Below are 26557 nucleotides of genomic sequence, written 5' to 3'. Positions count from 1 at the left end.
TAGAAACGAATGAAAATGAAAACACAACAACCCAAAACCTGTGGGACACGGTAAAAGCAGTCCTAAGGGGAAAGTTCATAGCAATGCAGGCACACCTCAAGAGACAAGAAAAAAGTCAAATAAATAACCTAACTTTACACCTAAAGCAACTAGAAAAGGAAGAAATGAAGAACCCCAGGGTTAGTAGAAGGAAAGAAATCTTAAAAATTAGAGCAGAAATAAATGCAAAAGAAACAAAAGAGACCATAGCAAAAATCAACAAAACCAAAAGCTGGTTCTTTGAAAGGATAAATAAAATTGACAAACCATTAGCCAGACTCATCAAGAAACAAAGGGAGAAAAATCAAATCAACAAAATTAGAAACAAAAATGGAGAGATCACAACAGACAACACAGAAATACAAAGGATCATAAGAGACTACTATCAACAGTTATATGCCAATAAAATGGACAACGTGGAAGAAATGGACAAATTCTTAGAAAAGTACAACTTTCCAAAACTGGACCAGGAAGAAATAGAAAATCTTAACAGACCCATCACAAGCACGGAAATTGAAAGTGTAATCAAAAATCTTCCAGCAAACAAAAGCCCCGGTCCAGACAGCTTCACAGCTGAATTCTACCAAAAATTTAGAGAAGAGCTAACACCTATCCTGCTCAAACTCTTCCAAAAAATTGCAGAGGAAGGTAAACTTCCAAACTCATTCTATGAGGTCACCATCACCCTAATACCAAAACCTGACAAAGATCCCACAAAAAAAGAAAACTACAGGCCAATATCACTGATGAACATAGATGCAAAAATCCTTAACAAAATTCTAGCAATCAGAATCCAACAGCACATTAAAAAGATCATACACCATGATCAAGTGGGCTTTATCCCAGGGATGCAAGGATTCTTCAATATCCGCAAATCAATCAATGTAATACACCACATTAACAAATTGAAAAATAAAAACCATATGATTATCTCAATAGATGCAGAGAAAGCCTTTGACAAAATTCAACATCCATTTATGATAAAAACTCTCCAGAAAGCAGGAATAGAAAGAACATACCTCAACATAATAAAAGCTATATATGACAAACCCACAGCAAACATTATCCTCAATGGTGAAAAATTGAAAGCATTTCATCTAAAGTCAGGAACAAGACAAGGGTGCCCACTTTCACCATTACTATTCAACATAGTTTTGGAAGTTTTGGCCACAGCAATCAGAGCAGAAAAAGAAATAAAAGGAATCCAAATTGGAAAACAAGAAGTAAAACTCTCACTATTTGCAGATGACATGATCCTCTACACAGAAAACCCTGAAGATTCCACCAGAAAATTACTAGAACTAATCAATGAATATAGTAAAGTTGCAGGATATAAAATCAACACACAGAAATCCCTTGCATTCCTATACACTAATAATGAGAAAACAGAAAGAGAAATTAAGGAAACAATTCCATTCACCATTGCAACGGAAAGAATAAAATACTTAGGAATATATCTACCTAAAGAAACTAAAGACCTATATATAGAAAACTATAAAACACTGGTGAAAGAAATCAAAGAGGACACTAATAGATGGATAAATATACCATGTTCATGGATTGGAAGAATCAATATAGTGAAAATGAGTATACTACCCAAAGCAATTTATAGATTCAACGCAATCCCTATCAAGCTACCAACAGTATTCTTCACAGAGCTAGAACAAATAATTTCACAATTTGTATGGAAATCCAAAAAACCTCGAATAGCCAAAGCTATCTTGAGAAAGAAGAATGGAACTGGAGGAATCAACCTACCTCACTTCAGGCTCTACTACAAAGCCATAGTTATCAAGACAGTATGGTACTGGCACAAAGACAGAAATATAGATCAATGGAATAAAATAGAAAGCCCAGAGATAAATCCACGCACATATGGACACCTTATCTTTGACAAAGGAGGCAAGAATATACAATGGATTAAAGACAATCTCTTTAACAAGTGGTGCTGGGAAATCTGGTCAACCACTTGTAAAAGAATGAAACTAGACCACTTTCTAACACCATACACAAAAATAAACTCAAAATGGATTAAAGATCTAAACGTAAGACCAGAAACTATAAAACTCCTAGAGGAGAACATAGGAAAAACACTCTCTGACATACATCACAGCAGGATCCTCTATGACCCACCTCCCAGAATATTGGAAATAAAATCAAAAATAAACAAATGGGACCTAATTAACCTTAAAAGCTTCTGCACATCAAAGGAAACTATTAGCAAGGTGAAAAGACAGCCTTCAGAATGGGAGAAAATAATAGCAAATGAAGCAACTGACAAACAACTAATCTCAAAAATATACAAGCAACTCCTACAGCTCAACTCCAGAAAAATAAACGACCCAATCAAAAAATGGGCCAAAGAACTAAATAGACATTTCTCCAAAGAAGACATACAGATGGCTAACAAACACATGAAAAGATGCTCAACATCACTCATTATCAGAGAAATGCAAATCAAAACCACTATAAGGTACTATTTCACGCCAGTCAGAATGGCCACTATTCAAAAGTCTACAAACAATAAATGCTGGAGAGGGTGTGGAGAAAAGGGAACCCTCTTACACTGTTGGTGGGAATGCAAACTAGTACAGCCACTATGGAGAACAGTGTGGAGATTCCTTAAAAAACCTGGAAATACAACTGCCTTATGATCTAGCAATCCCACTGCTGGGCATACACACTGAGGAAACCAGAAGGGAAAGAGACACGTGTACCCCAATGTTCATCGCAGCGCTGTTTATAATAGCCAGGACATGGAAGCAACCTAGATGTCCATCAGCAGATGAATGGATTAGAAAGCTGTGGTACATATACACAATGGAGTATTACTCAGCCATTAAAAAGAATACATTTGAATCAGTTCTAATGAGGTGGATGAAACTGGAGCCTATTATACAGAGTGAAGTAAGCCAGAAGGAAAAACATAAATACAGTATACTAACGCATATATATGGAATTTAGAAAGATGGTAACAATAACCCGGTGTACGAGATAGCAAAAGAGACACTGATGTATAGAACAGTCTTATGGACTCTGTGGGAGAGGGAGAGGGTGGGAAGATTTGGGAGAATGACATTGAAACATGTAAAATATCATGTAAGAAACGAGTTGCCAGTCCAGGTTTGATGCACGATACTGGATGCTTGGGGCTAGTGCACTGGGACGACCCAGAGGGATGGTATGGGGAGGGAGGAGGGAGGAGGGTTCAGGATGGGGAACACATGTATACCTGTGGCGGATTCATTTTGATATTTGGCAAAACTAATACAATTATGTAAAGTTTAAAAATAAAATAAAATTAAAAAAAAAAGATGAGTGGAGAAATGTACATTGTATGTATATGGGTTAATATATTCAGTAAGATAATTCAATTAATATATTCAGTAAGATAATTAAGGTAGTATCAATTATGCCTACATTCATCAACACAATCCCAATCAAAATTTTGGCAGGTTTTTTAGCAGCAACAGATACATGAAAAGTCGGACATGACTGAGTGACTGATCTGATCTGATCTGAGGATCACCAAACAACTTGAGGAAAAAAAAGAAAAAAGTTAAGTGACAGATACTACCTAATTTCAAGACTTTTCATAAAGTTATACAACAGTGTGTCACTTTTGTAAACATAGATAACTATGTAACTAGAATCAAAAAGAGTCCAGAGTTAGACCCATATCTATGCAAGCAATTGAATTTTGAGAAAGACAAGACATTTATTCAGTGAAAAGGATAGTCTTTGCAACCAATGGTGCTAGAAACATTGCGTATCCATAGGCAAAAAAGAAAAAGAATTTTTATCCATTCCTTATACCATATAAAAATTAACTAAAATTAATCATAGAAAATGAAGATCATGGCATCTTGACCCATCACTTCATGGGAAATAGATGGGGAAACAGTGGAAACAGTGTCAGACTTTTTTGGGGGGGTAGGGGCTCCAAAATCACTGCAGATGGTGACTGCAGCCATGAAATTAAAAGACGCTTACTCCTTGGAAGGAAAGTTATGACTAACCTAGACAGCATATTCAAAAGCAGAGACATTACTTTGCCAACAAAGGTCCATCTAGTCAAGGCTATGGTTTTTCCAGTGATCATGCATGTATGGATGTGAAAGTTGGACTGTGAAGAAAGCTGAACACTGAAGAATTGATGCTTTTGAACTGTGGTGTTGGAGAAGACTCTTGAGAGTCCCTTGGACTGCAAGGAGATCCAACCAGTCCATGCTAAAGGAGATCAGCCCTGGGTATTCTTTGGAAGGCATGATGCTAAAGCTGAAACTCCAGTACTTTGGCCACCTCATGTAAAGAGTTGACTCATTGGAAAAGACCCTGATGCTGGGAGGGATTGAGGGCAGGAGGAAAAGGGGACAACAGAGGATGAGATGGCTGGATGGTATCACCAACTCGATGGACGTGAGTTTGAGTGAACTCTGGGAGATGGTGATGGACAGGGAGGCCTGGTGTGCTGCGATTCATGGGGTCGCAAAGAGTCGGACACGACTGAGCAACTGAACTGAACTGAACTGAATCATAGACATAGATAAATCTCCTAGATGAAAAAATAAAATGAGAGTTTGGGGATCAGGCAGATGTTTCCTATAAAAGACACTAAAAGCTTGATTCATAAATCCAAAAGTTAATAAACTAGATTTTATTAAAATAGAAAAAAATGTAGCTATGTGTAGTGATGGATGTTACCTAGTTTAGACTAGCTAGAAATGTAATCATTTCATAATATATACAAAAGCTGAACCATTGCAGTGTACGTCTAAAACTGTGCTGTGCTAAGTCGCTTCAGTCATGTCTGACTCTTTGCTACCCATGGACTGTAGTCCACCAGGCTCCTCCGTCCAGGGGATTCTCCAGGCAAGAATATTGAAGGGGGTTGCCATGCCCTCCTCCAGGGGCTCTTTCCAACCCAGGGATGGAACCCACATCTCTTTATGTCTCCTGCATTGACAGGCAGGTTCTTTACCACTAGCGCCAGCTGGGAAGCCAACTGTGTGAAGCTAATAGGCTGTTATATGCAAGTATGCCTCAATCTTAAAAGAATTAACTATAATTAAATTAAGCTGGTCTCCTGATGGCCAAACTATTGATTGGATATGGGGACTATTTTGTCTCCATTCATGCTTAAGATACTCTTCTCTTAAAAGTAATAAATAATCCTCAATGTGGAAATAAACAGGAAAAAGAAGAGGTTCTATGGTGTCTCTAGTAGGATGTGCTTACAAAATAAGCATTAGTAACTGTTATTAAGTTCAGTGTTCTAAGTGTCTCCAATAAACTGGCAAACGTGAATGAAAAAAAATTGTTTTCCCATGAGTCTGAATAAATTTTGTGAAAAGATAAAACAGAAGTCATTTTACTAAAATGCTATTAAACATAAATTAATTTGGGAAAAAGTACATGTTCATAGTTTTCAGGAACTCCCACTCAAATATATGGTTCCCAGCTCTTTCATATATCCGTTTCATACTATGGTAACTCTATTATACATTATATACTCGTTATTACTGTAAATATTTGTTTTTATTGCAATTCTAAATGGTATCTCTATTACATGTTTTTTTTTTTCTAGCTGATATTTACTAATCAGAAAGCTAGTTTTTTAACAGCTCCTTATTTAAATGTTTTCTTTACTAATAGTGGCTTTTTAATAGATTATCTTGTATTATGTCTGTAGAAAAATGCCATCTAAAACTAATAATGTCTACCTCTTTCTGAACCCATACCTAGAAATTCTAGGGCAACATTAAATAAAAGTAGACAATAGTAGACATTCTTGGCTCACTCCTAATTATAATGAAAGTGCTTCTGGGGTTTCAGTAAGTACCTAATGTATAGATTTTTGATAGAATGATATCATCATCTTTTTAAAAATTCTTACACATCTAGTTTACTCAGAGATTCATTTTTATCAGAAATTTTAAATATTCCATTTTCTTCCTTTAACTTACCAATGTAATATGCTTTATCACTAGTTTCCTAGTCAAATCATCCATATATCCCCAAAGTAAAATTAATTTGGTCTTGGTAAAATATTCTCCTAATTTACTGCCAAACTTAGTATTTAGAATAAACAAAGTGAGTTTGTTCTTTCTTCTCTGTATTTATTTTATTGTGTTACATATATAACTGAATCACTTTGCTATATACCTGAAACTAACACTGCGATTCATGGGGTCGCAAAGAGTCGGACACGACTGAGCGACTGAACTGAACTGAACTGAATACAACATTATAAATCAACTATATTTCAATAAAATATTTTTGAAAAGTGAACTGAAGAGATAATTTTTTTCTACATTGCATAACAATTAATACATGTCTCCAAAGCTTGAAATAATTTGTTGGTAAGAACATCTAAACCCACAGCTTTTTTATTGCTATCACTTGTTTGATAATTTTTTAAATTTTTTCTTAGATATCTATATCTTCAGCTTATCCACTTTGTGTTTTTTCATTTTTACAAATTAATATTTAATAAAATTTTGATTAAAAAGACATCTTTATTTTCAGATTATCAATTCATGTTATTCAGTTGTGGTTATTTACAATTTCTCAGAAAGTTATCCATTTTAGTTTGATTTTCACATTATGGGCATACAAAGCTATACATATCTCCTATTTTTCCAAGTTGCCCATTTATGGTGTTATAGCACTGTTTGTTGGAGAAGGCAATGGCACCCCACTCCAGTACTCTTGCCTGGAGAATCCCATGGACAGAGGAGCCTGGTGGGCTGCAGTCCATGGGGTCGCTAAGAGTTGGAGACGACTGAGAGACTTCATTTTCTCTTTTCACTTTCATGCATTGGAGAAGGAAATGGCAACCCACTCCAGTGTTCTTGCCTGGAGAATCCCAGGGACGGGGTCGCACAGAGTCGGACACGACTGAAGTGACTTAGCAGCAGCAGCAGCAGCAGCACTCTTTGTAAATCTTTTTGTCTGTGTTTTTAATCCAACTGGCAGTGATGACTCTATTTTATGGTTTGGTTTTTCTGAGAGCTATATATTGAATTTACTTACCAAAGCTACAAATTTCTGTTTTATAATACATTAACTTCTGAATTTTATGCTTTTTTCATGTTTGTTTTACCGTAATATTCTAAATTCTGCAATTGAATGCCTTATTCATCTATTTTTATTTGCCTTTTTAAAAAAATAAAGAATATATATGACTATAATATTTTCTCTGATTGTTATGTTCCACCATAGTATATAATTTTATTTTATATATATATATATATCTTATATACACACATACAATGTGCTCTTTATTTTAAAATAATCTGTATCTTTTCCTCCAATAGAATCATTTACTTTTATTATGTCAAGTTCCATAATGGTTAATTTAGCCTTAAAATACCATGCTTTCAGATTTTATGTTTTTGTACTTATTTTATAACTTGTATCACTAAATGAGTCAGGAAGATCCTCTGGTGGAGGGAATGGCAACCCACTCCAGTATTCTTGCCTAGAGAATCCCATGGACAGAGGAGCCTGGCAGGCCACAGTCCATGGGGTCGCAAAGAGTCAGACACGACTGAACAACTAACACTATTACTACTACTACTGCCTAAATGGAGTGCATTTCCTTTGCTTTTACCTTTTCCAGGGTAATAGCTCAAAGTCATTGTAATTTTGATACCAAAACAGAAGAAAAAAGAACCATTTCACTACAAACAGAGAAAGGAAATTCCTAAACAAGACCTCAGCAACTCAAATTCAAAAGTGAATTAAAAGAATATGACTTTACAACTGAATAGCATTTATCTTACAGATGTTAAGAATTGTTCATCATTAGGAAATCTATTAAATAAAAAAATGAAACTAATCAAAGCATCTTATCAACAGATAACAAAAATAATTTCAATAAAATTTTACATGCTTCCTAATGAAAATCTAACTGAGGAAAACTACAGTAAATTGTATACTTAGTTGTATAACATTTAAAATATTTCCACAAAGAACAGGACAAAGAAGCCCATTAGAACTGTTATTAGTCAACACTACATCTCAAGTCCAAGGAAAATCTATAATTAAAATGACCAGAAAAAAAGCAATGAAACTACCATTTTTGAAGTTACTCTATTATCTAGGTAAATGAGGTAAATCAAGTAGAAAACTATTACAGTCAGTAAAGTGGCCAGATAAGATCAACAACAAAACAATCAACAGATTTCTTATAACCCAACAATGATAGCTGAGCAAATTTAATTTTTAAAAATGATCCAATTCTCTATAGCAACAAAGCCCATGAACTAATTAGCAATAAAGCTAAAACAGATGTGCAAAGCCTTAGAGAAATGAACTGTAAAACCCCACCAGATAAAACAACATTGTAAATTAAATATATTTCAATTTCAAAAAAAAATGCTCACTGGAGGATATAAAAGAAACTTGAAAAAACAGAAAGACTTAGTGTATCTGTTGGTTTACAAATTGATCCCCATACATGGAGGGCTGCTGCTGCTGCTGCTGCATCGCTTCAGTCGTGTCCGACTGTGTGACCCCATGGACTGCAGCCTACCAGGCTTCTCCATCCATGGGATTCTCCAGGCAAGCAAGGAGAGACTAAAGAAAGATGTAGAACCCCCAGATTGGTAGGAGGCAGGTTTAACAAGCTAAGGAATTTATATAAATGTATTAATACCTGTGAAGCTTGCCCTGGGCAGCCACAGATGAATAGATCTCCACAGCTCCCCACCAGAATCTTGAATTTATACAGAGGCCTTAACTGGGTTCAGCCACATATTCAGATCACATGGTCTCATTAACACCTTCTTTTCTCAAGGCTATGTCCTTGGAATAGTTCCTAATGTGGGAATGGTGGGCAGAATGTACCTTCAAAGGACAGGAAAGGAGGTGAGGTGCCTACGATTACCCCAGGTGAGGCTCACTGGTCACACGGTACTCAAGTCCTCTAGACGACCTCCCCAACAGTGTCCCTGTATGGACAAATTTACTACTGTAAATATATAACTTCTCTCCAATGAGTCTACAATGATCACTGAACCTGACAGCTGATTCCCAACTGTATGAGTAAGAACACACAGACCTCTTTTTTAATGTGAAAAACAATAGTATGTGGTGGCTTACTCTACAGGATATCCAAATTTCCATTAAGGCTATCATAAAGTAGTGGAGCAATGGCAGAAGAATAGGAAAGCATATCAATGAGACAGAGCAGCAAATTCAAGAATGGACTCTCATATACATGGAAATTTAGTTCAAGGTAAACATTGTCTTTCAAATGATGGGACAGAAAGCCTGGGGTACTCCTGGTGAAGATTACAAAGTAAGCAGACAAAGGAAAACTCACCACTACTACACACCTGACTCTCAACAATTAGTATCACCAGGTTTTTTTTCTTTTTAACATAGCTTAGCTAAAAGCAGAAAAGGAAATCTTCTGGAAATCTTCAGAAATAAACTACTTTTTTTGAGCAGGAGTTGAACCTATATGTCTCAGATAAATAATTGTATTTGACATTAATACAGGCTTAGGGATTTATACTTTAATATCGATACCTGCATTATTATGTTAAGAACCAGGAAAGGATGGTCTTGTCAGGAAAATATCGCCTAGCAATACAAAACTGTAGCCTCAAAGTCTCATGGTTATTGGTGAAAATAGAGTAAACCCAGAAGCCCTTCCATCTATAGCTTCTTATCACTGGCAAGGAAGACATGGCAGAAACCAGGCCTGTGAACACTGCCCACGTCCCATGCTAAGTTGCTGCATTTGGTCCAACTCTTTGCGACCCTGTGAACTACAGTTTACCAGGCTCCTCTATCCATGGGATTTTCCAGGTAAGAATACTGGAGTGGGTTGCCATGCCCTTCTCCAGGGGAGCTTCTCTATTCAGGTATCAAACCCGTGTCTCTTATTTCTCCTGCATTAGCAGGTGGGGTCTTTACCACTAGCACCACCTTGCTACTGGTAACAAAATCACTGATGCTATTTTTGACTGGATTAAAAAGCTGCTGGCCCACTGGTAAAGAATTCACCTGTCAGTGCAAGAGACGTAGGAGACGTGGGTTCAATCCTCCGGTAGGGAAGATCTCCTGAAGTAGGAAATGGCAACCCACTCCAGTATTCTTGCCTGGAAAATTCCCTGGACAGGGAATTTTTTTTTTTAAGAATATGGAATTAATTAGATATAGAATATAAAAGTTAACCCATCTAAACAGGGGCCCAGAGAGCTCCTTTTATTCCTCCTCTAGGCTTTCCCACCAGAATCCCCATAAAAACATTTTGCACACACACAATGGCTCATAAAGACTAAGAAGATGTAAAGCTTCCAAACTCACAGATGCTTAAGGGGCTGATGGGGGGGTCAAATGCACTCATGCCTGAAGGAGCCCACTGTTTGGTTACAGCTCCAGGCCAGCGCCCAGCCTTCCAGATCCGAACCTGGCAGGTTACAGTACATAGGGTCACAAAGAATCAGACACGATAGAACATACAAACTGCTACCAGAATACAGGTCTGTGAGCTTCTTGATTTAGTAGTTTGAAGAATAGGTCTAGTTCTGATATCGGTGATGATACTGAAAATGATAAGAAGTCAAAGTTGGAATTCTCTATTCCCTAGCCCATTGTGTTCCCATAGATGTTGCCAAGCTCTATAACTTCATTATTATCACCACGACTGCCTTGCCACTGCAGTGAATCAGAAGGTTATATATGAGATGAGTTGAAACTTCAGTTGATTGAGTGTCCATATGACACTTTTATTGCATGAATGGGCTGAAAACCCTGTTGCTGCTGCTAAGTCACTTCAGTCGTGTCCGACTCTGTGTGACCCCATAGACGGCAGCCCACCAGGCTCCCCCGTCCCTGGGATTCTCCAGGCAAGAACACTGGAGTGGGTTGCCATTTCCTTCTCCAATGCATGGAAGTGAAAAGTGAAAGTGAAGTTGCTCAGTCGTGTCCGACTTAGTGACCCCATGGACTACAGCCTACCAGGCTCTTCCATCCATGGGGTTTTCCAGGCAAGAGTACTGGAGTGGGGTGCCATTGCCTTCTCCAAAAACCCTGTAGGCATGCCTTAGATTCCTTTACTTTATTCTAATGGTCCTCCCTGCCTTCCTGAGATTATCTATGCCATATGGTCTCTTTATTTCTGAACTCGGATGAAATGACATGCTGCGAAAAAAAAAAAAAAAAGAAGAAATGACATACTATAGGCATGGTATCATACCTGCCTGAGTACTCACTTAGTGAATCTTGGAAGCACTGGTGGCCTTGGCCAATGAGAAACAGGGAATAGGAAGGAGCTGAGCAGATAAATTCTCTCTCCCTTCTCCCCTCCATGGACTATCCAAAGTGAAGCTCCTTTCTTCCAACCTTTCAACTTGTGTGCCAAGTAAATGCTCCTGGTACATGACCTACTGAGTCTCCTCTTACTCTCTGTGAAGCTATTAACCACTGATCCATTTTTATTGCTTCACTTTACTTTTTCCAGGTCTCACTATCCTTGGCTTGTGTTCCCCAAATAAAGTATTAGTATTTTTGATCCTTAAATCAGCTTCCGCATTTTTTTAGAAAGCCCAGACTCATTGGTAAGATTATTCCCTGGTGGCTCAGACGGTAAGGCATCTGCCTACAATGTAGGAGACCCAGGTTCAATCCCTGAGTCAGGAAGATCTCCTGAAGAAGGAAATGGCAACCCACTCCAATATTCTTGCCTGGAAAATCCCTTGGATGGAGGAACCTGGTAGGCTACAGTCCATGGGGTCGCAAAGAGTCGGACATGACTAAGCAACTTCACTTTCTTTCTTTCTTATTTCCTCAAATTTAATAATACCCTAAATTTATACTGACAGAATTTCAAATCAATCCCCATATCCAATGCCCTCAGACCACATGTGCTGTAGTCACAACTAATGGGAATTCTGTTATAAAAGATCACCCAGAGCAGAGTATATTCATGGATACGGCACCCATTCAGTTGGTTTAATGTCACCCTTATTAGGCAAACACACTTTCTGCTGTCTCTTGTGTTGGGTTATCCAATTCTCAATTATGGCCATGCTGCCTTTGCCTTCAAGACCAAGTGGAGCATGCAGTTTCTAGTTTGGTGCCCCACTAACTTTCAAGTCATTCTCTATTACCAGCTTCCCATTATCGTTCCCTAAGGAGATCTGATCAAAGTTACTGGGAATCATGCTCAAGTTGAGCAACACCATAGATGTTGCTGAGGACTTCCGTGGACTCCTCTTGACCTGATGTACGCAATACATGCCAGCGGTACAGAGGCGATAGAGGCGAGGATAAAGAGTTTTCTGAGGCACACAAAGACATGGCAGTTTTCAGATGAACAGAGACACAGACATAGAGAATGGGTGCATGGATACAGGAGGGGGAGAAGGAGAAATGGGATGAACTGGGAGACTGAGACCGACATACATACACTGCCACGTATAGAGTAGCTAGTGGGAAAATGCTGTATAGCACTGGGTGCCGGGAGCCGGCGAGAGACATTCCGCTCGTGACAAAGGTCATGAGGAAGGAGGCTCGGCATACGCAAAGGCGGGATCGAGCCTCAGGAGTCCCCCTGGATATTCTCGAGCATCTACCCCCCAAAAAAGAGTCTGCCCACTTTATTGCTTTGTGCTCTCACCTCTGACTTTACTGGGGGCTGTCCCCCACCACCACCTCGCTCTCTGTGTCAAAGAGTTAACTTACAGCTCCAATTAATAAAGTTCCTGGGCAACTAAGAGTGTTTAAATCCAAACCCCTCAGATGGCTCTCTAACTCGCCTGACAAGTTTACCCGGACTCCTACAGCTATGCATACGATTGTTTACAGTCTCCCAGCCTCGAGAGGCACGGGAAGCTTAAGATATTCAAATAGCTTAGAGCCTCTCAGAGAGTTAGAAACTGTCAGAATAAACTAGTAAAAGATTTCATTGATGAGCCAATGCTTGCTGCCAAGTTTCCAAATCCTCTGTATTGTATCCTTGAATATGTATTAATTAAAATAGTTGGTATGTAGAAAAAATAAGTAGCGGCCTTGGTGTTAGTAACTTTAGACCCTTACGGTAATAAATTATTTCCTTTGTTGTAAACCCATTACACATCCGCCCTATAGGAATGCAATTTTATCTTCGGAAGATGGCGCCAAACCTTAAAATAATTACTCTTAGGGAAAATAAGTCTTTGTTGATAAGTCTTTGTCAAGAGTCATAAAATGTTAATAAGCCTTCTGGCCAGAAGATGATGTAAATCACCTAAACCATTTGTATACAGTAAATTTGCAGGAAAGAAACCCTGGTTTTTGATAAGGATCAAAGACTGCTGACTTTGCATCCCCTATTATCCTCTATGTGTAACTTAGGGTATATAAGCCCCTGTTGAAAATAAAGCTACGGGCCTTGCTCACCAACGCTTGGTCTCCCCATGTCATTCTTTTCACATTCTGGCTGAAGTCTCCATCTGGAGCGCGGATATCCTCTGCGACCATTTATTTGCCTGGGCTTCTAAGACCCACTTGAGAAGGTGTCTAAGGTGGGGCACCTTCTGCTATTCGAGAGGGCACCTGCGGCCTCCGTGGTCAGAGCAGGTGTCACAGGTTATATTGATTTTCCGCGTAAACCAAACTACTCAGCTTCTTTTCTCCACTGAATTTTCCTACTGAGCTATCCTCATTCTATTACTCTTTATATCTCTAATTAACATTTGAACTGGTCGCCGAGGCCGTCTCTCCTTAGAATACCCTGGATCAGCCGGGGCAGGACCCCAGCAACTGGGGGCTCAGCTCAGTGTTCTGTGGTGACCTAGAGGGGTGGGACTGGCGGGGAGAGAGGTCCAAAAGGAATGGGATATAGGTATACATATAGCTGATTCACTAAATTGTTTAGTAGAAACTAATTATGGATTTCATATTGACAGTTTGCTTTGTTTCCAATATTAATTTTAATCTGCTTTATATTTTTAACTATTGTGTAACTTCTCTGATCTCACTCAACTGCATCTTCACTTTTAACTGAAGTGAAGTGAAATCGCTCAGTCGTGTCTGACTCTGAGACCCCACGGACGGTAGCCTACCAGGCTCCGCCGTCCATGGGATTTTCCAGGCAAGAATACTGGAGTGGGCTGCCATTTCCTTCTCCAGTGGACCTTCCCAACCCCGGGATCAAACCTGGGTCTCCTGTATTACAGACAGACGCTTTACCGTCTGAGCCACCAGGGAAGCCCACTTTTAACTGAAGCTCAACTGAAATCTTTTGTTTGCAACTTATTCTCTTTTTATAGCTTTCTCTTCCTTTTTTATAGATGCCACATCGTTACATATGTAACTGTGGACATTACTTTTTTCTAAACACTTTTCTAACTCTGGCGATTATTCATTTAGAAAGATTTCTATTTTTTGAGGTATAAATATTATGTAATATTTCTTTTATTCTGAAATAGTTTTACATGTTGAGCAACACCACAGCTATTGTTGAGATCTATTCTTATTTTTAAGTTTACTCCTCATGGAAAGAGAGGAAAATAGTCTAGACTCAATGTTTACCAACTGAGCTTTAGTACGGAGCCTTTACAAGTGGAAGGCAGTGATATACAAAGCATCTAACTCTATTTCCAGAGCTTGCAGATATTTCTCTATTATGACTTTGCTGGATTCAGTGAAATCATTAATCATCCCTATTCCTGCCGTTTGACTCTCTGATATTGTGAACCATTGGAGATTTACAGCTATTTTGGTTTTGCCTGCACTAAAAGCCTTTTTGAACTGTATCTCCGATAATACAAAACAGAACTCTTTGCCACCTGTCCACCTAAATGCTCATTTCTTGTCCTGTTGTTTTGTGGAAGTTTCCGTCCTCAAATTAATGTGTAAAGACAAGTACTAATGAGGCACAGGGAAATAGAGGAGTGGCTGCTGCTGCTGCTAAGTCACTTCAGTCGTGTCTGACTCTGTGTGACCCCATAGACAGCAGCCACCAGGCTCCCCCCGTCCCTGGGATTCTCCAGGCAAGAACACTGGAGTGGGTGGCCATTTCCTTCTCCAATGCATGAAAGTGAAAAGTGAAAGTGAAGTCGCTCAGTCGTGTCCAACTCCCAGCGACCCCATGGACTGCAGCCCACCAGGCTCCTCCATCTATGGGATTTTCCAGGCAAAGTATAGAGGAGTGGAATGGTACTCAAATAGGAGAATAAAGTTCCCAGTTAGAAAGCAACAATGAGACAAGGATGAGGATGGTAAAATGTCATTAAGTTTCAGGTGGCAAAAAGATGTCAGCAATCATTTCAGTTCTATTTGTCTTATACAATAGAAAATAATCCCAGAAGCCGGAAGCAGATAAAGTGCAGCTTAGTTTTAAAGATATGTTGAGTTCTTGGTCTGGTGCATGTGGCAGAGTTGGGGCTGGGGAGAGCTGTAGGGAAAGGGTGGCTTTAGAGTGGACATTGTATTGGAAACTTGAAACTAAGTCAAGGAATTCTTGACATATCCATTTCAACCTCGAAGGCTTTTTCCCCCCACATTATTTCCTCAAAATTCAGTTTTATTATTCATATAGGCTGTATAAATCTGTTAAGAAATTGTTGAGATCACCCATTATCTAAAAAGTCCTGAAGTTGATAATCACTTGATGTACTGTAAAAGAAAATACAGACACATTCAACCTCTGCTGGTATCAGGTGGAAGAGAATGAAGAGAGATTTCATATTTAAAACACAAATTAAATACCATTAATTTATGTTGAAGTTACTGAAACTACTCATATTTTATGAATAATATTAATCACTGCTAGTAGAACATCCCTTTTTCATTTGGGCTTATAAACATCAGCAGAAATCCCAGTCTATCACAAATTAGTGTAATAAGATGGCCGTTCTGAAATATTATCTGATGTAGTTTTTACTTTCAGAAATGCTGGCAACACATATTAAAGCTGAAGCATCCAATGTTTCAGAAGAAAGATAGATACAGACAAGAACAACAAAAGAATTGCCCAACATTGACTTTCAAAATAAACTCTCTAAAAGAGTGTAAGTAGAAACAATAATCTTCAGTTCTCAGGACCAGGCACTGGAGCGAGTTCTTTGAATCCAATAGTGTCTCTTTAAACATATAGAATGAGCCCTGGCTGATTCTCCGCCCCTCCTCACCCCAACTCTTACCTAAACTATTTGGGTTTCTGTCACGTGAGACAAAAAGAATTCTTATCGATATATCATTTTTTAAAAATATGTTAAACTCTAGCCTCACTCTAGCCCAAGTGTACAATACCAGAGGCTACCTTTACGAGCAGTGGACTGAGCCCTGGGTTTGAAATTAAGAACCCCAAATTGTATATTTACTTACTACTGACATTCAATATAAAGTTGAACAATCATTCATTTATTGCTTCCATGGAAGCACCCACAACTTTTCATGGATTGCTCCTAAAACCTCCTTTTTTTTTTTTTCCCCCTGAAGCCTTTCTAGGGTCTGGATAAAAACACAGTCAATCCTAATCTTTCCATCAATTCATATGATCTTTTGCAGTGTATTCAAAAACTACTATATAAAACACTTACCTCCTCTACTCATTTAATCTTGGCAAGCTTTTATTTACCTATTTAAAGATTTCCTCTGACCACACCAGCACCAGTTGTTCTCCATGGCGATGCTGACAGAGATTAGGAATTAGGTCTGTTTACCTTGCCCTGAAAACACCTTCCCTAGCAGCACATCCATTTGTCAATGTGTTCTACTTTAGCATCCGCGTTTATTTAGCAGGTCTTTTACTTGGTAGTTTCATTTGTCTGTTAGTTTTTCATTTGAAATATTGATTCTCTTGGATTGTAAACATCTAGTGAATAGGAATTGTGTGTTTTGTTCAAAGGACCTACTTTGACTATCATCCCCTACCTGAGTTTCACTGTGTGTGAAATGTTCTATAAAGGGAATTTCATAGCCATGTGTATCTCTCTTCATTTATTTATTCAAGAAACATTTATTTAGTTCTGGAGGATAAAGAGAAAAGCAAAAGACACTCTGTCTCTTGGGGACCTCAAGGTATAGTGAAGGAGACAGAAAAAAATCACGAATTACACGAAGAGTAACACACCTTTAAACATGCTTAGTATGAAAACTAAACCCTTAAATTATCAAGCATTTGTTAATAATAATGTTAACTGCATAATAAATAAAGCTAGTGAAGAAACTCTTCTAGTAGTCCAAACTGCAAACTGTCAATAATGTACTTTTAAACAAACAGCTTTGAAATTCCAGCTCTCTGCCAAATTGCCTAGCTGTGTTTATCTCCTCTCAAGGTGAACTGTGGGGGTGGGACTTAAAAATTGGACACGTCATTGGTCACCATACTACATTCCTGTGAATCAGACCAATAGCCATCTGGCTCATGGGTGTGTTTGCATATACTGCCAAACTTGGGAGAAGGGCTGTTACTCAGGCTTCTGGCCACAGGTATTGAGTCAGATTCTCTGTCTAATCAGTACCCTTTTTTGGGAGAAGGCTTTGTGCTGGGAAGTCTATGGTTGTGGTTGTGTGATTGTGGATATCACTTAGCTCAAAAGAACTTGGCCTGGAAAATACCCAAGGGGAGAATGCTATAGTCATGCTTTACTCTTTGTCCTCTGACATCAGAGCCCTCATTTCATTTGTGGTGTGTATGAGTATATATATCTCAGGTTTCTCTAGCATGTGTTTGGCAGGAAAAAGGGACTCTTCTTTTGAAGCCTCCCATACAGAGATAATGAATACATATGCACTGGAATAGAACAAAGCATCCTTTACAGAGAAGAAATGCCTCATGTTTTGAGACCTTTCCTGAGAAGCATCGGAATTATTCATTGGGAGGCATTTTCTACCAGGCCTTTTTGGAGGGGATTCCAGGATAAATGGAAAACTAAAGATTTATTATTATTTCTGAATTAGTAGTAGCACTTTAATAGATAACATTCAAAGTTTTTATAAAACATATATTCCCTGCGCTGAACAATACGTTTTTGTAGCTTATTAATTTTATATGTGGTAGTTTGCACCTCTTAATCTCATACCTCTGTCTAGCTTCATACTTCTTCCCACTCTCTGCTGGTAACCAGTAGTTTGATCTCTATATTCGTGAGCCTCTTTCTACTTTGTTATATTCATTTATTCATTTTATTTTTTATATTCCACATATAAATGATAACATAAAATATTTGTCTTTCTTGTCTGACATTTCACTAAGCTTAATACACTCTAGGACCTTTTATTTTGTTGTAAATGGCAAAATTTTATTATTTTTATGGCTGAGTAGTATTCCATTGTGTGGGTATTTGTGTGTATATACCACTTCTTTTTATCCATTCATCTGTTGATGGACACTAAGGTTGCATCCATATCTTGGCTATTGTAAATAATACTGCTATAAATATTGTGGCGGGTGTATTTTTTTTGAATTAGTGTTTTTGTTTGCTTCAGACATATACCCAGGAGTGGATTGCTGGATCAAGTGAAAACAGTGACAGGCTTTATTTTCTTGGGCTTCAAATCACTAGTGATGGTGATTTGTGGATGGTGACTGCACCCATGAAAGTAAAAGATGCTTGCTCCTTGGAAGAAAAGCTATGACAAACCTAGACAGCATATTTATTAAAAAGCAAAGACATCGTTGTGCCAACAAAGGTCAGTATAGTCAAAGCTAGGGTTTTTCCAGTAGTCATGTATGGATGTGAGAGCTGGACCATAAAGAAGGCTGAGTGCCAAAGAATTGATGCTTTTGAATTGTGGTACTGGAGAAGACTCTTGAGAGTCCCTTGAACAGCAAAGAGATCAAAGCAATCAATCCTAAAGGAAATCAACCCTGAATATTCATTGGAATGATTGATGCTGAAGCTGAAGCTCCAATACTTTAGCCATCTGATGCAGAGAGCCAACTCATTGAAAAAGACTCTGATGCTGGGAAAGATTGAGGGTGGGAGGAGAAGGGGGTGACAGGGGATGAGATGGTTGGTTGGCATCTCCAACTCAATGGACATGAATTTGAGGAAACTCCAGGAGAGAATGAAGGACAGGGACGCCTGGAGTGCCGTAGTCCATGGGATTGCAAAGAGTCGGAGATGATTTAGTAACTGAACCACATGGTAGTTCTATATTTAGTTTTCTGAGGAAACTCCATACTGTTTTCCCTAGTGCCTGCACTAATTCACATTCCCACAACAATCTACAAGGGTTCCATTTTCTCCACATACTCACCAACACTTGTTATTTGTGGTCTTTTTGATGATAGCCATTCTGATGGGTGTGAGGTGATATCTCATTGTGGTTTTGATTTGCGTTTCTCTATTAATTAAAATGCTGAGCATCTTTTAATGTGTCTCCTGGCTATCTGTACATCTTTCTTAGATAAATGACTATTTGAGTCCTCTACCTACTTTTTTAATCAGGTTGTTTATTTTATGATATTAAGTTGTATGAGCTTTTATATAGTGTGGACATTAACCAGTCATTTCATTTGCAAATATTTTCCCATTCATTAGGCTGTCTTTACACTGTTTTGTCAATGGTTTCCTTTGCTGTGAAAAAGCCTTATGTTTTATTAGGTCACATTTGTTTAATATTGCTTTTGTTTCCTTTGCCTTAGGAGACAGATCCAAAAATATTACTATAATTTATCTGTTCTGCCTAAGTTTTCTTCTAGGAATTTTGTAGTTTCCAATCTTACTTTTTTCCGATCTTAACTCTTTAATCCATTTTGAGTTTATTTTTGGATGTGGTGTGAGAAAACATTTAATTTCATTGTTTTATATGTAGCTCTCCAGTTTTCTGTGTGTGCATGCTGCATACATGCTCAGTCGCTTCAGTTGTGTCTGACTCTTTGCGATACTATAGTCTGTGGCCCGCCAGTCTTTTCTGTCCATGGGATTCTCCAGGCAAGAATGCTGGAATGGGTTGCTGTGCCTCCTCCAGGGGATCTTCCTGCCTGGGATCAAACCTGCATCTCCTGCATTGCAGGCAAATTCCTTACCCACTGAGCTATCTGGGAAGCTGTTTCCCAGCGACACTTATTAACGAGACTGTCTTTTCCCTATTGTTTATACTTGCCTCCTTTATCATAGGATAGATTAATCGATAGTATGTGCATCAGTTTATTTCTGTTTTTTTAAAATTCTGTTTTATCGATCTATGTGCCGGTTTTTGTGTCAGTAACGTACAATTTTGATGACTGTAGCCTTTTAGGATAGCCTGAAGTGAAGGACTATGATATCGCAAACTGTTCTTCTTTCTCTAGATTGCTTTGGCTATTCAGGGTCTTTTGTGATTCCATATAAATTTTAGGGTTATTTCTTCTGATTCTGTGAAAAATGTCATGGGTATTTTTACAGGAATTACATAAAATTTGTGGATTCCTTTGAGTAGTATGGACATTTTAAAAATATTAGTTCTTCCAATTCCATGAACATGGACTATTTTTCCATTTATTTATATTATATTCACTTCCCTTCATGAATGCCTTACAGTTTTCAAAGTAAAAGTTTTTCCCCACTTGGTTAAATTTATCCCTAGGTATTTTATTCTATTTGATACAATTGTAAATGGGATTATTTTCTTTAATTCTCTTTTTGAGAGTTCACTATTAATATATAGAAAAGAAACAGATTTCTGTATGTTATATTCTGCAACTTTACTGAATTATTTGCTAGTTCTAATCATTTTTGGTGGAGACTTTAGGGTTTTTTTATATTTAGTATCATGTCATCTACAAATAGTGATAGGTTTACTACTTCCCTTCCAATTTGGATGTCCTTTTTTCCCCTTGTCTGGGGACTAGGACTTCTGGTACTATGTTAAGCAGAAAAGAACATTCTTGTTTGATCCTGATTTTAGAGGAAAGCTCTCAGCTTTCACCATTGAGTATGATGTTAACTACGGGTTTGCCATAAATGGCCATTATTATTTTAAGATATGTTCCCTGTATAACAAGCTTGATGAGAGTTTTTCTCATAAATGGATGTTGAATTTTGTCAAAAGCTTCTCTGCATCTATTGAAATGATCTTGTGATTTTTCTCCTTACTTTCTCTAATGTGGTACATCACATTGATTTGTGGATATTGAAACATTCTTGCATTAGTGGAAAAATTCCATCTTGGTCATATAATACACCATGTTATATTCTTTTTTTTTAATATAAATTTATTTATTTTAATTGGAGGTTAATTACTTTACTTCTTTTTAATGTATTGTTGGATTCAGTTTGCTAGTACTTTGCTTTGGATTTTTGCATCTCTTTTCATCAGAGATAGTGGCTTATAATTTTCTTTTTTGATGAAATCTTTGCCTGGTATGGGAATCAGGGTAATTGTAGCCTCACAGAATGAATTTGATAGTGTTCCCCTCTCTTCAATATTTGGTGATAGTTTGAGGAGGATAGTTATTCACTCTTCTTTATATGTTTGGTAGAATTCTCCTGTTAAGCCATCTGGTTGTAGACTTTGCTGGAAGTTGGTCTTTTGTTTGTTTTTACAAATTCAATTTCATTACTAGTAATCAGTCTGTTCAGATTTTCTCGTTCTTCCTGGTTAAGTCTTAGAAGATTGTATTGTTCTAGAAATTTATCCATTTCTTTTGGGTTGTCCAATTTGTTGGCATAAAACTGTTATACTTACATGATTTTTTAATCTTTCTGATATTGATTGTTAAGTCTCCTCTTTCATTTCTTACTTTGTTCTTTGGGTCCTCTCTTTTTTCCTTACTATTGCTACTGCCCAGCTTCTTGCCATTTCCATTTACATGAAATATCTTTTTCCATCTCCTTACTTTCAGTCTGTGTATGTCTTTAGACCTGAGGTTTGTGTCTTATAAATACCATATAGCTAGGTTTGGTTTTTTCATCCAATCAGCTACCCTATGTCTTTTGACTGGAGCATTTCATCCATTGAATGTTTAAAGTGCTTATTGATATCTATGTATTTATTGCCATTTTGTTACTTGTTTTCTAGTTGTTTTTGAAGTGTTTTTTCTGTTTTTTTCTTCTTCAATTTCTTCCCTTGTGGCTTGATGTTTTTCTTTAGTGACATGCCTGTGTTCTTTTTTCTCAGATTTTGTAGGTCTATTGTGACTTTTTGATTTGTGGTTACCATAGGGTTCATACATGTTGACCTATAACTATATATTCTTATTTTGAACAAGCAGTCATTTAAGTTCAAACACATTCTAAAAGATCTACATTTGTTTTACTTGCCTACCCCATCTTTTGTGTTTTGATGTCACATTTCACACCTCCATGTCTATCGCTTCACTGTTTTGAGTTATGGTTTATTTTATAATTTTTTTTCATTTTTAATCTTTGTACTAGCTTATTTAAGTGGTTGAGTCACAGTCTTTACTATTATATATATTTGCTTTTACTAGTGGGATTTTTCCTTTCCTATAGATTCTTAGTTCTTACCTTTTCTTTTCCACTTAGAGAAGACCATTTAACATTTATTTTAGGGTAGGCTTAGCATTAATGGACTCTTTCAGGTTTTGTGTGTCTAAGAAGTTCTTTTGTCTTTTTTTCAATTCTAGATGAGGAGCTTGACCAAGATGCCAGAGTAGGGAGACTCTGAGTTTATCTCCTCTCAGAGGCACACCAAAACTACCACTATTTGCAGAGCAACTGTTGATCAAAAAGCATAAAGACCTTCTACAATGAAAGATATAAAGAAGGAACCACAGTGAGACAGATGAGAGAGCAGAGTTGTGGTATAGTCAAGACCATACCACATGGTCTTGACTTCCGGTGCATGATCAAGCAACTGCAGAGACTTTCCACAAGTAGCAATGGCTCTGAGCCTCACTCTGGACTCCCTGCCTGGGGGTCCACACTAGGGAGATTAGCCCAGAACATTTGGCTTTGAAGGCCAGTGAGACTTACTTTCAGGAGACCCAGAAGGCTGTGGAAAATAGAGATACCACTCTTAAAAGGCAGTACAGGGCAGAGGCAATAATTTGAAAGAAGCCTGGGTCAAACCTACCTGCTGATCTTGCAGAGTATCCTGGAGATGCAAGAGAAAACTGGAGCTCACCCATTTTGGGGAGCTTGTTCAACCACATAAACACTGGTTCTGGTAAGTGCCATTTGGGAATCTTCCTTCTAGCCCATTAGCATAGGGTCCTGGTATCAACAACCAGCTTGTCAGCACCAGTACTGAAATGCCAAAGGCCAAGAAACTAGCCAGGCAGAGTTGCAGCCTCACTTTCTAGCAGGCAGGCTGCCTTAAGACCTCCTAATCTCACAACCACCCCAAGACATGGGCCTGTCTACTAGAGAGCCCAAGATCTAGCCTGACAAACCAGTACACAAGCACTAGCCCTAGGATTCCCATAACCCTGCAGCTAGAGACTCCAGTACACAACGCTGCCCACCAGCGGGGCAGGCACCAGCCTTGGAACCCCCTGAGGTCCTGAAGAAGCCCACCACCCAACCCACACACCAATTCTGGGACCCTCAGGTCCCTATAGCCAGAGGCCCTGGGACCTGGCTCTACCTACCAGTGAGCCAGCAGTATTTCCAGGAAAAAGACTATAACAAGAGACAAAGAAGGATATTACATATGACCAAGGGATTAATCCAAGAAGAAGATATGCATGGTCAGGGCATGGACTGGGGCAGACGCAGCCCTGGTCAGAGTTCCAGACCACTCGAAAGATACCAGCATGGAAAGCAACTTCTAAAAAATAGCTTTGCATTTTTCAGGCAACAAGAAATACCCCAAAAGCAAAATATTTAAGGCAATACGTGTTCCTAGTAAACTTTAACTGGAAAGTCAAGATTTAAAGACAATACTTAGCCTACAGACTTTCTTTTAAGGATATGTTTTATAGGTGGAGTTGTCTTGAAAAGAACTGGATATTAGAAAAAGGGCTGGAACCATTACTGAACTATTGTCATACTATAATTCAGATATAAAATATAAGCTTCTTCACCATGTCTGAGAGCGTTTTCCAGTACTGTAATTTTGATTCTGGTTGAGGATGCCACCTGAATTCTCCCAGGTAATGTCAAACTCTACATCTAGGACTGTCACTGAGTTTTTGTTCCAAAGCAGTAGGGCACAAGTTTATAAAGCAGTGGGCTGCTGCGGCTGCTAAGTCGCTTCAGTCATGTCCAACTCTGTGTGACCCCAGAGACGGCAGCCCACCAGGCTCCCCTGTCCCTGGGATTCTCCAGGCAAGAACACTGCAGTGGGTTGCCATTTCCTTCTCCAATGCATGAAAGTGAAAAGTGAAAGTGAAGTCGCTCAGTTGCGTCCCGACTCTTAGCGACATCATGGACTGCAGCCTACCAGGCTCCTCTGTCCATGGGATTTTCCAGGCAAGAGTACTAGAGTAGGGTGCCATTGCCATCACCTTGGGCTAGTAGTATGCAAAGAAATAAAAAACTTTCTTCGGATGAAACCCAACCAATGAAATTAATTGTGAAGTATGTATAGAAGTGAGAGTAGCAATCACTTTAGCCATCTGTCTGAAATGCACTCACACCCGTAAAGCAAACTCAATGAAGGAAAAACAACAATACTAAATTTTGGACCCATGCCCAGGGCCTTTTTCAACTAAATATGGAAATAGATATTTAAGTCCCTGGTGCATTTTGTATCCATTGTCCAGGTGGTTTCTGTGGTTCTGCCTCCCACAACATGACTGCTTCTTCTCCCCCGGCAAAAAGCTCTCTCCATCTATGCTGACTGCATCAGTTGAATTCCATTCAATTATGCAGGGATCCAGGAAAGCGGACATAATTCAAACCAGAGACAGTGAACTACTTAGTATTTTAGATTTGTCCCAGTTTCTAATGGCCTATCAACTATGGCAGAGTGAAGAGTTTTTAGAGTTGGTTTATTTTGAAAGCTAAATAGAAACAACAGTTGCTCGTTTATTTAGATCTCCTGATTATTTAATATTAACAGTATAAGTTTCCTTGGAGAGTCTGACATGAGAAGGAGTTTAACTTACATGTGTTTTTAAAAAATAGGGCAACCAAGATAAGGAGACATTTCCTTACTCACAGCAACCACACGTAATAAGGCTTAGTTAGCCCTGGCTGATATTGGTCTCCATGGTGACACCACAAGATTGACACTTGAACTACTGCCACGTTTGATGGCAAGATGAGCTGATCTAAAGGATCCCCCTTTCTTGTGTTGGGCTGAAGCTGAGCAGAGAAAATGGCTGTGGAACACCTTGGAAAAGAAGAAAGTTTCCAGAAGAAAGACTGGACTTCCTGACAATGAGGTCAAGTGAGGATGAAGTTGTTTTAATTTGATAAGTAAAAAATGGTGACCTAGTTTGTATCACAAATTGATTTTAAAAAAAGAGAATATGAGACATACGGATAAAACTTTTGTTTCTGACATCTCATAAACTATATAAATACTGTGACTGTAATCAAAGTGTTGCCATATTCTGCTTGTATGTATGAACCAATAGTTTATTTAATATATTCTCTTTTAACTAGAGAGGAGTCATGATAATTTAACATAACTTGTATTTATACAGTACCGTTTACAAACATTTCTAATTGTAAAATTCATGGGGCAACAGTAAAAATGCCTTCCAGGGAAGTGAATGTTTGGGATTGGCCCTCACACTGTGAAAGATATTTAATTCTGTGGACTCATATCAAACGATTTTAAGAAAACTGCCACAGTACGAAGGAATGATTATGATTATTTAACCAGGACTTTATAAAGATAGGTCCTGGTAGAACTTGCCATGACCATTAATTTCGGCAATAGCAATCAAGTCACAACTAGAGGGCCTGGGTCAGGGCTGGGGTAGACGGAGGTGGGAAAGTAATGTTGGAGGAATGAAAAACAAGGGGAAAAGATCATCAAATCCTTTTTTTGTGCTGGGTCTTTGTTTTGAGGTTAAACTTTTGCTGTATATGCTACCATCAACTCAACAATGCTATAATATTTATGCTTCTCAATGTGGCTTATCCAAGCTGTTTCTGTGGTTCTGCCTCCCACAATATGACTGCTTCTTATCCCCAGGCAGTCATCTGGAGATGCTCTCTCCATCTATGCTGACTACATCAATTGAATTGCATTCAATTATGCAGGGATCCAGGAAAGTGGATTCTCATGTAGATTCCAGGCTTCCTAAAAGAAGTACCCTGGAGTATTCACACTTCTTTTACTTTTTAATAATAATAAATTTTTAAAAGCCCGTCCTTCTGCGACTTGTGATTTCTCAGTGTGTATATGTGTGTGTTCCTTAAATCTTAAATTAGGAAAGAAAATTATAACAACCTGCTTTTGGACTCAAAATAGAGCACAAATGGAAAAAATAAGAATCACTTAGACAAGATTTATTACCATAAAATACACTACTCATTGGTTCCTTATAGATTTGTTAGGCAAAAGGGCAGGTGATTCACACCAGGAAGATACATTAATAGATTGCTTCTCTTTCTAGTAGGAAATGGTGTTTATTATCAATTTTGCAAGCCAGGCACTGTCCAAGCACTTACATAACATATAAAGATTTTTTTTCACTTCCAGAAACGAATTGGCTCTTTAT

At 38.3% G+C, this 26557-nt stretch overlaps 1 long non-coding RNA gene across 1 annotated transcript in view; it reads right to left on the bottom strand.

The window, feature by feature from the left end:
• Positions 1 to 17093, bottom strand: part of LOC139185327 (uncharacterized) — a 216038-nt gene extending 198945 nt beyond the window's left edge. Inside the window, exon 1 of the long non-coding RNA XR_011568951.1 lies at positions 16622 to 17093. This is a non-coding gene — a long non-coding RNA (uncharacterized lncRNA). The remainder of the gene's footprint in view (positions 1 to 16621) is intronic.
• Positions 17094 to 26557: the final 9464 nt, after the last annotated feature.

The sequence above is a fragment of the Bos indicus genome, chromosome 10 (genome assembly GCF_029378745.1).
Source record: "Bos indicus isolate NIAB-ARS_2022 breed Sahiwal x Tharparkar chromosome 10, NIAB-ARS_B.indTharparkar_mat_pri_1.0, whole genome shotgun sequence".
Classification (NCBI taxonomy): Eukaryota; Metazoa; Chordata; class Mammalia; order Artiodactyla; family Bovidae; genus Bos; species Bos indicus.
The sequence above is the reverse complement of the archived record's forward strand: the minus strand, read 5'-3'. Positions and strand labels throughout refer to the sequence as shown.